General features: G+C 41.7%; 1 long non-coding RNA gene across 1 annotated transcript; it reads left to right on the top strand.

Moving 5' to 3' along the window:
• Positions 1-424: 424 nt before the first annotated feature.
• Positions 425-11,582, top strand: LOC309531762. The gene is made up of 3 exons (XR_014219434.1): positions 425-1,277; positions 1,550-1,690; positions 11,506-11,582. It is a non-coding gene; the product is annotated as an uncharacterized lncRNA (long non-coding RNA).
• The last annotated feature ends 445 nt before the right edge of the window (positions 11,583-12,027 follow it).

The following is a 12,027-nucleotide window of genomic DNA, read 5'->3' as shown; positions in this document are numbered from 1 at the left end:
AAGAGAATGCTCAGCTGATTTTTGTGGCTCTATAATGCTGCACTTTTGTAATCTTTTTACTTTTATTTGTATTTTTTATATCACATCTTCATACCTCTCAAAATTTTGTGGGTGAAAATGGGGAGAGAGCATGTTTAATTATAAAATTTATGCTCAGGATTTGTTCCCACCAGCACCTTCCCATTGGTGAAAGTTGCTTCTTTTGCTGTCTACATAGCATGCATTTACTTTTCAACAATGTGTCCTGAACAGATTTAAAAGGCTGGAGAGGGTGGCATTCAACCAAGTTTTTCTCAGAGTAGACCCAAAGATACTCCCCAGTAATTTACTCACCCCAACTGAAGTTGGCTGGAGGGTTGTTCCAGAGGTGTAATATGGTGGGACCGGGGAGGGGGGGTTAGGCTGGATCATGTGACTTGGCAACCTGATATAATACACAATTTTAAAGGCTTGTTTTCCCTCTGCCAGCTTTAGGCAGCAGTAGCTCCAGAACTGAATGGGGTTTAGATCCGGTTTCAGCTTACATTGCAACAACACCCGGAGGGCACCACGTTGGGAAAGGATGACATTGGGCTTTTGCCTACAAGATAGTACTTTGACTTATGCTCAGTTTCTTTTCACCTTTAAGTTTACTTACCCATCAGTTTCCCCCTACCTTGTTCTTGCTAAATTTCACAGCCAACCCCTCCACTTATTTTTGGATTTTTAGCTTAGCCCAAAAACTGGCTACACCATCTGTGACATAGATAAATATGCCACCTGCTCTTTGTTTTTTGTTCAGAGCTGTTGGATAGCATTGGACTATGAAATCCTATTTGTTATGGCTCCATTCTGATCTTGGACCATTCAACATCTATCAGCATGGACTTTTTCAGCCAACTGGTGTCCACATTATTGTAGGGTTTTTCTTCCCTAGCTTCTTGGTTTTGTGTTTTAAAACTCATTACTCAGAAGTAAGCCCCTGTGGGTTCAGTGGGGTTGGCTTCCTAGCAAGTGTGCCCATGATTACAGCCCAAGTCAAATGTGGATTTGTCTCATCTTGAGAACACTGTATGGAATACATATCCTAATGTTATATGGCACTTTTCTGTCTCTATGTGTCCTTACTTCTGTTTCCTTCTCATCAACTATGTAATACTGCCCACTGGGAAATGAGAAACGAGACAAATATTGATCAGTTTCAAGGACAGAACTACGCAGTTCAAGGACTTTCAAAGGGAATGTCTTAGAACCGCAGTGTTGGACTGAATGGAAGTGACTCTCTTACAACTCACTGAGTAAGTTTTGCTTACCTTAACAATATAGAGGTAACAGCCTGTGACAGGGAGCAAATCAGGGATCAGCCATGATTGGCACTAAAGTTAATTTTAAAATAGACTTAGAAAATTAACTTATTAAATATTAAGGGTCAGTATTATAATGGCTTTAAAAGATCAGGATCTATTTCATGTCAATTCAAAGTGGTGATTTATTTGTGATGGCTGATGAAAGGTTAAAGTCACAGTAGTTTGAAAGATCGTTTCAACCTTTATTTCAATGTTGTCTCCAGGGAGATATAAAAATGTATGTAGGAGGAAGATTGCAGCAGAGCAGTGGAAAAATAGTCTGCCAGGAGGACTGGGGTTTCAAAGGCTTGCTAGTGAGACAGTTAACCTATCACCCCTGGGTTTTCTGTTCAAAACCCACTCAGGTCAATAGAAATCAGACATTATTCTTCAGTTCTTTTCCATCATACCACACTCTCAAGGCAATCTGCCCTCCCATTTAAGTCCATGGGCTGCTTTTGTGTCCTGCTGGGCACCCAGTGCCTCTGGAAAGTTCAAACAGCTACAACTTTTGCCTTTGTTAAAGTGACCCATGTGGTCCTGCCATCCATACCTGATAAGAACATATTTTTATACTTGAAAATATATCCATACCCACTGACACCTGAAAGTAACTGTTGTGACTGCTGTATGCATTGACAGTTCCAACTGAGACCCAGGACCACTGACTCAAACGTCACACCAGTCTGTGGACTGGTCCAAATTACCACGGCAAGTTATGAACACAAAGCTATTCCTGTAAGTGCTTCCTGTCTAAGAAATGGTAACATGAGAAATAGAAATAGTTTAGGAAAGCTTTTAATGTTTGATGGATTACCGTATTTTAATATTTTGTTGGAAGCCGTCCAGAGTGGCTGGGGAAGTCCAGCCAGACAGTTGGGGTATAATTATTATTATTATTATTATTATTATTATTATTATTATTATTATTATTATTATATGTTATTGCAAAAAAGTAATTTGTAGGCATGGAGTCACTTTTCTGTGTGGATTAATACACAACAAACCCCCACTTCCCTCAGTGTAGTCAATAACAACAACAACAACAACAACAACAACAACAACAACAACAACAATAATAATAATAATAATAATAATAATAATAATAATAATAATAATAATTTATTTATACCCCACCCACCTTGCTGGGTTTCCCCAGCCACTCTGGGCAGCTTCCAACAAAAGATTGAAAATACATTAAAATATCAGACATTAAAAACTTCCTGAAACAGGGCTGCCCTCAGATGTCTTCTAAAAGTCAGATAGCTGTTTAAAAGGTTGTGGCCTGTTTCAGCCACACTTGGGTCTTGTGTGTTATTCACTGCCTTCCTCAGTGCCTTCATGGGTGGTTTGGACAGTGCAAAAAGCCAACAAACAGGAAAACAGTTTCCTCCCTTGAACTAAGCCTAGTTCAACTTAACTCATTTCCCAGAATCATTATGCTGTATCTATTCCTTTTGTGTTTCATTTTCATTTTACTTTTAATTTGTATACCACCTTTCCATATTACTGTGCACAAGGCTGTTTACAAGCTGAAGAAACAACAAACAAAATATACAACAAAGATCACATATGTTATAATAATCTGATCCAATACAAAAAAGTCCTAATAAAAAAAAACCTTTAAAATAAACAACTGATATCAAATAAAGGTATATTCAACAATCCATTAGAGTATAATATTACACAATAAAATTAAATATTAATAATTAATAATTAAACAGACAATTAGCAATTACTGTACAATAAATAATTACTAAACTATAATAAATAAAAATAACAGTAAGTCTCAATGCATAAAATACCACAATACATGCAAACCCATGTAAAAGGATCAAACTGAGAAACAAAGACACAACTTATAAATTTATTGTCCCTCCCCCCCCCCCCGATATCCCTGAACTCTTCTATCTTTCCAGCTGCTTCTGCTGTTCCTGAAGTGTTCCTAGCTAGGGCTGCAAGGTGGAGCAAGGCAGGTGGAAAATGCCATGGCCTGATGACCAGCACAAAGTCTCTTTCCCCTCACCCCATTAGTGGCAGCTGCCATTACTCTGGAGAAAGAAGTAGGGCAAATTCTTACAGAACACAATGTGTGGTGAACTAGGCAATTGCACTGGCTGCAGTGAGGTCTCACTGTTAAGACACGTATTACTGGAGACGAAAAAGAATGCTTACTAATTGCAGATCATGTTTACATTCAACTATAATATTCCTTCCGAATTAGATTAGTTGCATTCATCTCAACACACATCCTTAGAGCATAAATTCTGTAATTGCTCATCATCAATTCTGTTTCCTTCTTTTAACACTTGGTGGGTGGTTTGCAGTGTACAAGCTGACAATTAAAGTCAGTTCTATTTCACAATTCACACCCTGTGTCAGTTCACTGCAATGCTGTGTGAATACTTTCTCTTGTGATTAAGTCAAAATGTTGTTGAACTTCCTTTGATCTATCAAGGTTATTTCAGTTCTTGTTTTCAAGTCTACAAATTACTGTTCCAGCCATGATGATCAACCCAGATTGTTTAGCCTGACTTGTCATAATGGCTTGCAGGAAAGCCAAAAGTTTTACTAACCAAGATGTAGAGAATGTGCAGTACTTCTCTGAGAAGGTTGCATTGATTTCAAATTTACAGAAGAGCACAGCGGAAAATACACTATTATGGATCTGGCTATATTCAGGTTATTAGGAGTTCTGGGTAATAGAGGCACACAGAACTATAAATTCTTCCTTCATTCATATATATATATATATATATATATATATATATATATATATATATATATATATCTGGGACTTCCAAGCACGCCTTCCGCTTCTCCTTTGAGATTTATTTCTCACCTCCATTCATGGTGTTGCTATTTAGCCTTGGAGCCCTAAATGACTTTGGCCCAGGGAACACAAAGGGTCACATCTGTCCATATAAGTGCTTAGATCAGGTTCAGGGGTCCTGCTCTGTGTTTACACCTGAGAAGTGACTGTGGCCTGGTTTGCTTGTCATGGGTTAGCTGAACTATGGCTTGCCAGGACCAAGTGCATGTGTAGCTCCTGGAGAGGAACTTATACCCGTTTTGATCCTCTCCTGTCCTTTTAGCTCAGTGTAGTGCAGCAGCTAAGCCCAAATTTTCTGTTGGCTACAGCTTGTGGTTAAGGAGGAGAGAGTTTAACTATGATTCTTCTTTTGGATAATGTGCTAAGCCAAACTTTGACGTGGCTGCCATGCCACACTAAGCTACAAGAACCAAAGGAGTTAAACAGAGGAGCAAAACAGCTGCTACTGGGGAGCCAGCACAATAGCACATTCCCCCTAAGCCACGATTTCACTTAGGGTTACATGCAGACCCAACCAAGGTTCTAGAATTCTCCATTCAGGAGGGTTGCCTGCTTCCCCTCCCTTGTGGCTGCTAGCAGAACATAAAGACTCTCTCATCTTAGAGATCATTTGCTGCCATGGCAATTCAATTGCCTATTTCCAGCTGCTAATTTTTTTAATAGTATTTTAGGGTCATTATCTTTATGTTATGTTTCTGAACTGTCACTTTAAGATTGTAAAGGTTTTTAAAATTAGTTAATTATTCCATTGGCCACTGTGTTTTATTTAGAAAAATGGAGTGACATTCAATGATAGTAATACTCAAAGTAGATCCTCTGAAATACATATACTTAAGTTCATTAATTTCAGTGGGTCTACGACGCGGGTGGCGCTGTGGGCTAAAGCCTCAACGCCTAGGGCTTGCCGATCGAAAGGTCGGCGGTTCGAATCCCCGCGGCGGGGTGCGCTCCCGCTGTTCGGTCCCAGCGCCTGCCCACCTAGCAGTTCGAAAGCACCCCCGGGTGCAAGTAGATAAATAGGTACCGCTTACCAGCGGGAAGGTAAACGGCGTTCCGTGTGCGGCTCTGGCTCGCCAGAGCAGCGATGTCACGCTGGCCACGTGACCCGGAAGTGTCTTCGGACAGCACTGGCTCCCGGCCTCTTAAGCGAGATGAGCGCGCAACCCTAGAGTTGGACACGACTGGCCCACATGGGCAGGGGTACCTTTACCTTTTACCTTTACCAGGTGCCAAACAGGGTCATCTTAAGCATATCCAGCACACACCTATGTCCCCGGCCAGCGCTGGCCCCCGGCCAATAAATGTGAGATGGGCGCACAAACCCCACAGTCTGTCAAGACTGGCCCGTTCGGGCAGGGGTACCTTTACCTTTACCTTACTCTGAGTATGACTTAGTTGGATATCACCCATGGAATTAGTATGAATAAATCAAAAGCATTTTACATGGAAGTCCTCTGCGTCTTGCCTGAAATAATACAGTCCAGCCAAAGCTTCCCATTGTGAATATTCTGATCGTGTGTTCTTCTCTCATTTTAACAAGTTACTGAATTAATCAAATAAAATTATGCAAAAGGGTTTTCAGAAGATTCTATTACTGACAGTTTTTAGGATTACAGTCATACCTCCAGTTGTGAATGTGATCCCATGCGGGAGGCACGTTCGCAACCCACAGCGTTCATAGCCTGAAGCGCTGCGTCTGCGCACACGCATGATGCAATTCAGTGCTTCTGCGCATGGTCATTTTGTGCTTCTGTGCATGTACGAGCACCAAAACCTGGAAGTAACCTGTTCCGGTACTTCCAGGTTTGGCACGGTCCACAACCCGAAAACGCGCAACTTGCAGCGTTCGTAACCCAAGGTATGACTGTAATTTTAACTGATTTTATCTGCTATGTGCTTTTGGTAATTTCTATGTACACTTCTTAGAAACTAGGATGCTTAACTAGCATATAAACAGCTGAAATAACAAATAACTGCTGATCATTGCAGTTAACATTCGCCAGAAGGTAACAAAGAACTGTAGCCAAAACACCAGATATGGAATCTGCAGACACACCTGCCATACAAATCTTTTGCCTCCATCCATATCGGATTCTAAGCATGAAGGGGGAAAATCATGCCAGATTAATATTCCATCACAACTGTGAAGTGACCATTGGCAGGAACAGCTGATCTGCAGGAAACGGTCTCTCCCAATGTGCTTGTGCCATCTGGGAGCTCTTTTACTCTTGTCCTGAAAGTGAATATTAAAGTGCATGCTGAAGAGTTTGACACAGAACCATAGAGAAATCTCAGAATTGTGGACTGAGTAGATGCCTCTTGAGTTACAATAATTTTGTGTCCTTTTTGTCTTTCTGCGTATCCACAGATTTATCTATTTCATGCCAAGCAGTATTTGTGGCTGTTGATGAGAATGGCACTTGCAGCTGCCCATCCAGTTGGTAACTTGGTTAACCTGTCTGGAATATATTGGAGCTAGAAAAAACTCCCCCCAAATCTGCAAAATGAAATGTGAAAGCTTTCGATAATGTGGCCAGTGACGCATGACTGTGTGAACCAGCCATTTGCATGACAGTCATTGAAAAGAAAAATAATGAATGTAGTATATAGCAGGCATGTCCAACTCCCTGAGATCTACTCCCAGTATAAAAAACTGACAATGATCTACCCACCCTTCCCCCCATTCCATCCAGCTGCAACATTTGAGTTATCAAAACCAAAAACCCACTTCATCCCTCCCTTATCATCATTGGGCCTCACTACAACAAGGGACGCAGGTGGCACTGTGGTCTAAACCACTGAGCCTCTTGGGTTTGCCGATCAGAAGGTCGGTGGTTCGAATCCCCGCAATGGGGTGAGTTCCCGTTGCTCTGTCCCAGCTCCTGCCAACCTAGCAGTTTGAAAGCATGCCAAAAAGTGCAAGTAGATAAATAGGTACCGCTCTGGTGGGAAGGTAAACAGTGTTTCCATGCGCTGCTCTGGTTTTGCCAGAAGCGGCTTAGTCATGCTGGCCACATGACCCAGAAAAACTGTCTGCAGACAAAGTCAGCCAGTAAAGCGAGATGAGTTCCGCAACCCCAGAGTCGTCTGCAACTGGACTTAACTGGCAGGGGTCCTTTACCTTTACCTTTACCACAAGGGAAGATGGAATGGGGGGGGGAGTTCACATGCCATTGGAACAAGTGGGTGATCTGGTGTGAGGTAACTATCCACCACCTGGCAGGTAAAATTGTGGGTGCCACCCCCAGTGCCACAAGAACTTGGCAGAGATTGAGACCTCCTACCAAAGTGATAGAGTTCCAGAAAGACATCTACTTCTGCTTCATTGACTATGCAAAAGCCTTTGACTGTGTTGACCACAGCAAACTATGGCAAGTTCTTAAAGAAATGGGAGTGCCTGATCACCTCATCGGTCTCCTGAGAAATCTCTATGTGGGACAAGAAGCTACAGTTAGAACTGGATATGGAACAACTGATTGGTTTCAAATTGGGAAAGGAGTACGGCAAGGCTGTATATTGTCTCCCTGCTTATTTAACTTATATGCAGAATTCATCATGCGAAAGGCTGGGCTGGATGAATCTCTAGCCGGAATTAAGATTGCCGGAAGAAATATCAACAACCTCAGATATGCAGATGACACAACCTTGATGGCAGAAAGTGAAGAGGAATTAAAGAACCTTTTAATGAGGGTGAAAGAGGAGAGTGCAAAATATGGTCTGAAGCTCAACATCAAAAAAAACGAAGATCATGGCCACTGGTCCCATCACCTCCTGGCAAATAGAAGGGGAAGAAATGGAGGCAGTGAGAGATTTTACTTTCTTGGGTTCCATGATCAGTGCAGATGGTGACAGCAGTCACGAAATTAAAAGGCGCCTGCTCCTTGGGAGAAAGGCGATGGCAAACCTAGACAACATCTTAAAAAGCAGAGACATCACCTTGCCAACAAAGGTCCGTATAGTAAAAGCCATGGTTTTCCCAGTAGTGATGTATGGAAGTGAGAGCTGGACCATAAAGAAGGCTGATCGCCGAAGAATTGATGCTTTTGAATTATGGTGCTGGAGGAGACTCTTGAGAGTCCCATGGACTGCAAGAAGATCAAACCTCTCCATTCTGAAGGAAATCAGCCCTGAGCGCTCACTGGAAGGACAGATCGTGAAGCTGAGGCTCCAATACTTTGGCCACCTCATGAGAAGAGAAGACTCCCTGGAAAAGACCCTGATGTTGGGAAAGATGGAGGGCACAAGGAGAAGGGGACGACAGAGAATGAGATGGTTGGATGGTGTTCTTGAAGCTACCAGCATGAGTTTGATCAAACTGCGGGAGGCAGCGGAGGACAGAAGTGCCTGGCGTGCTCTGGTCCATGGGGTCACGAAGAGTCGGACACGACTAAACAACAACAACAACACCAAAGTGATTTCCCCCTTTGCAAGAAGATGTGAGATTTAAAGCTTCTAGTGTTCCTAGACATTTAAAGACTTTCTTCTCAGACAAGATGGCTCTATACAAACCTTTATCCACACAGTTCAAAAACAGGCACTGTTCTCCTTATTTTAACCTTTATTTATAAAATATATTCTTATATGATAATAAAACAGGATAGATAAAATGTCAGTAGTCCACGAAAATGTAGCACATTGCCTTCTGTGTTAAAACTCAATATCTATTTTGAAAGCCAGCAGAACATGGGGGGGGCAGAGGGAGATCTTCTCTTTATCCCCCCTCCCCACCTTTATAGAGCTCAAAGTCTTGGTTATTATCACACTTGGGAATCCAAGCATATCAAGGTCAAGCTGAGCTGCTGTTTTTCAAAGCAAGCTCTGAGATAACATCCAGATGGAAAAGTGTCTACAAAAAGCATTCCCATAAAATTCACACTCTCCACTTGTTCACAAATTGCCCTCCTTGCATGCTTTAGTTCTCTGCTAAGTGGCTAAATACAAGGTGGTCCCTCGTGCATCTAGGATCTATTTCAGCTGTTGATATCTCCACCATGATCCAACAGCCAGTCTAGAGGGAGTGCATTGAGTCCCATGGCTCACAGATTGGGCAGATCTTTAGGTGAGATGGGGTTGTGCTGCTCTTGTGCTAGCATTCCCAACTGGCATTGCAAGACATTGAAGACAGGTGCACCAGAACATGATAAGTCAGCGTGGAACTCTGAAAAAAGGGATATTATGTGAAGGACACTCATAATTAGTGGCTCAAATAAAACTTGAACATAGTGGGGTCCAATCATTACTATTTAATTAATTTGTAAACTGCCCTTCATCCGTGGATCTCTGGGCAGTTAACAGCAGAAAAATACAAGATGAAAACAATATATATATATAATAGTGGCTCTTTCAGTCTGGAATCAATTTCAGAAAATAATGTCTACAATTCTGGAACTCTACAAGTATATATGTCCCTTGCCTCGTTTACCAAGTCTGCATACACACCATACATTTATAGCACATCTGCCTCTACAAAAGAATCTTCAGAACTGTAGGTATCCCTCACAGAACACTCTTAACAAAATACAATTCCCAGAAGTTTTTTTTGGGGGGGGGCAGGAAGGGGTGCTTTAAATGAATGGAGTGTGTTGTAGATGTGCTCTGTCTTCCAGCCTAGAATGTGGCTGAGTTGTTACAGAAATCTAAGTCACTGCATGAAACAGAGGCAACACTTTTTAAAAAAGAAACCAAAAGGGGGGAAAGAACCGATTATCCACCTTGTATTAAGCTAGGAGAAAAGCCTGAATCAATCTTTGGGACATGGGTGTAGCCAAGGAGGGGCAGGGGGGCAGCTGTCCCCCCAATCAATAAAAATTAATAAAAATCTGAGGTTTTGCTTCCCCCTAACAAAAGCCTGCCCCCCCCCACAAAAGTCCTGTCTACGCCCATGCATTAGGAGGCATTTTAGCCCCACTTCAGCCCACCTTTCATCCATCAGCCTCTGCTTTAGCCAGCCATCTCCTGAGCTCCCTCTCACTCAGCTTCCTATAATATCCTTGTTCAGCTTTCCTGCTTTTCCTTCTCCTCTTGCCTCTGATCCCCTTGGCTTGCTGCCAGGAGCTGGTGGCATCCACAGCCCTCCATAAATCACACTTCGCTTCAGTCCTACCACACTGACCTCTCATTTCTGTCACAAAAGTTGCACTGTTAGCTGATTGTCTGACAGACCCTTCTCAATGAACCGCTAAGATGTTTGTGAACACACCATTAGATCCATGGCTGGCCCTGCCCCAAGGCAAGGTGAGGTGCCCGCTGCACAAAGCAAATGTTAGGGGTGGCAAATTTTGTCCACAGGCTAAGGCTGAGTGTGACGATCTTAGAGCGGATGCACTCTTGAGAGGCTTGCAGGCAGCAGAGAGGTGATGGGGTCTCTAACACGACTCACTTGTTTTCCTTTCCTGCTTCATTAGTAGTAAAACTTGGGCAGGACACATCATTAGATTAGATTTACACTGATGATGCAGTTTATTTCATCCCTTTTATAAAAAATAAAATAAAAGAGAAACCAAACACATCAACATCAAGTCAGTAATACATAGTTCTCCATTTATAAGCTTTTCAAAAAAAGAAACAGGATAATACTCCCCTGGTGCTTGTATAATAAAATGTAACAGCACAAGGACATCAGACTGGAAACCATTGCATGTTTCTTTTAGTGCCACTGTTAAAGAGCTCCTTTCTTTCGTTGTTAACTATGACATGCTTGTGCCATGTCCATCCACTTGCTATTGTGGGTTTACAGGGATTTCTAATAAACTCAAAAGCCCCAACAAAGGAAGAGTGCTTGCTAGAGTGGCACGTGCTCAAATGCTCATGGCCTCTACTGCATATAACACAATAACTTCATTCAATGCCAAATCCTAGATATCACTGAATTCTCATTTTTATTTCATATATCACCATCTACCTGAACTGCAAACGCCGCCACCTCCTCAGCATCAGAAATGAGAGACCGTTGCTTGAGCTTTTGTATATGTTTGCTCTAATTCAGAGACAGCTCCCAATAGTACTTAATAGACAATGGTGTGTGTGTGTAAGAGAGATAGAGTAAAACATGGTTCAGAAGCTGCAAGGACAAATTTCTAGTGCCTGCATAATTCCATTGAGTTGAGTCTGAATTGTCTCACATTTTGCTCCAAATTTATGTCCAGCCCTGCTATTTTAATGATTCAGTTGTTCTGCCGCTATTCAACTTTTCACAACCTTGGAAAATATATTTGTGCCTATTTGTTTATTTTCCCTTCTCTTGCTCTCAGTCTTAATTGATTTCACTTACTCTCAGCAACAACATAGTGTTGCCAAATCAGATTGGCTTTATAAAATAATGACTTTGGCACCTTGTTTTCCTGTAAGATTCCAGATTGGCTGGGATTATGTAAGCAAATACTCCAGGAGGGTGAAAGAAGCATCAGTCAGGTGTGTGGGGTGCCACTCAAGCCAGAGGAGTTGGCAGGATTTAGCAGGATTTTTTTAAAAAGGTAAAAATTCACATAAAGTATTTTTCAGAAACATTTCACCATTTTCTACATGCAGATAAAAACTGGGCAATATTCACTGCATTGCTTATTATCTCCTTTCACAAGGGTCTTGCAGTGGAATTCCATGCAGAAGATTTTTTTTTTTTCATAATACAGAGTAGATAGCATATGTGACAAAGGAAGTTTAAAAAATAGATTACTTAAATGGTTATGTCAGAATTGAGGAAAAAGCTGTTTTCAACACTGATATTGTACCTGGCTTGCAAGAGATATTTCAGGAGATATAAAAGATTTAAATAATGGATTCTTGGCACATTTAGTTCTAATGTTTCAGTATAAAAAGCCCTTTAAGCTCTCAGCATCAACCAAGGAAGTGTTTCCTAATGGGATAAGTTTG

The sequence above is a fragment of the Podarcis vaucheri genome (assembly GCF_965113315.1).
Source record: "Podarcis vaucheri genome assembly, chromosome: 4".
NCBI lineage: Eukaryota > Metazoa > Chordata > Lepidosauria > Squamata > Lacertidae > Podarcis > Podarcis vaucheri.
This window is presented reverse-complemented; position numbering and strand designations above follow the sequence as displayed.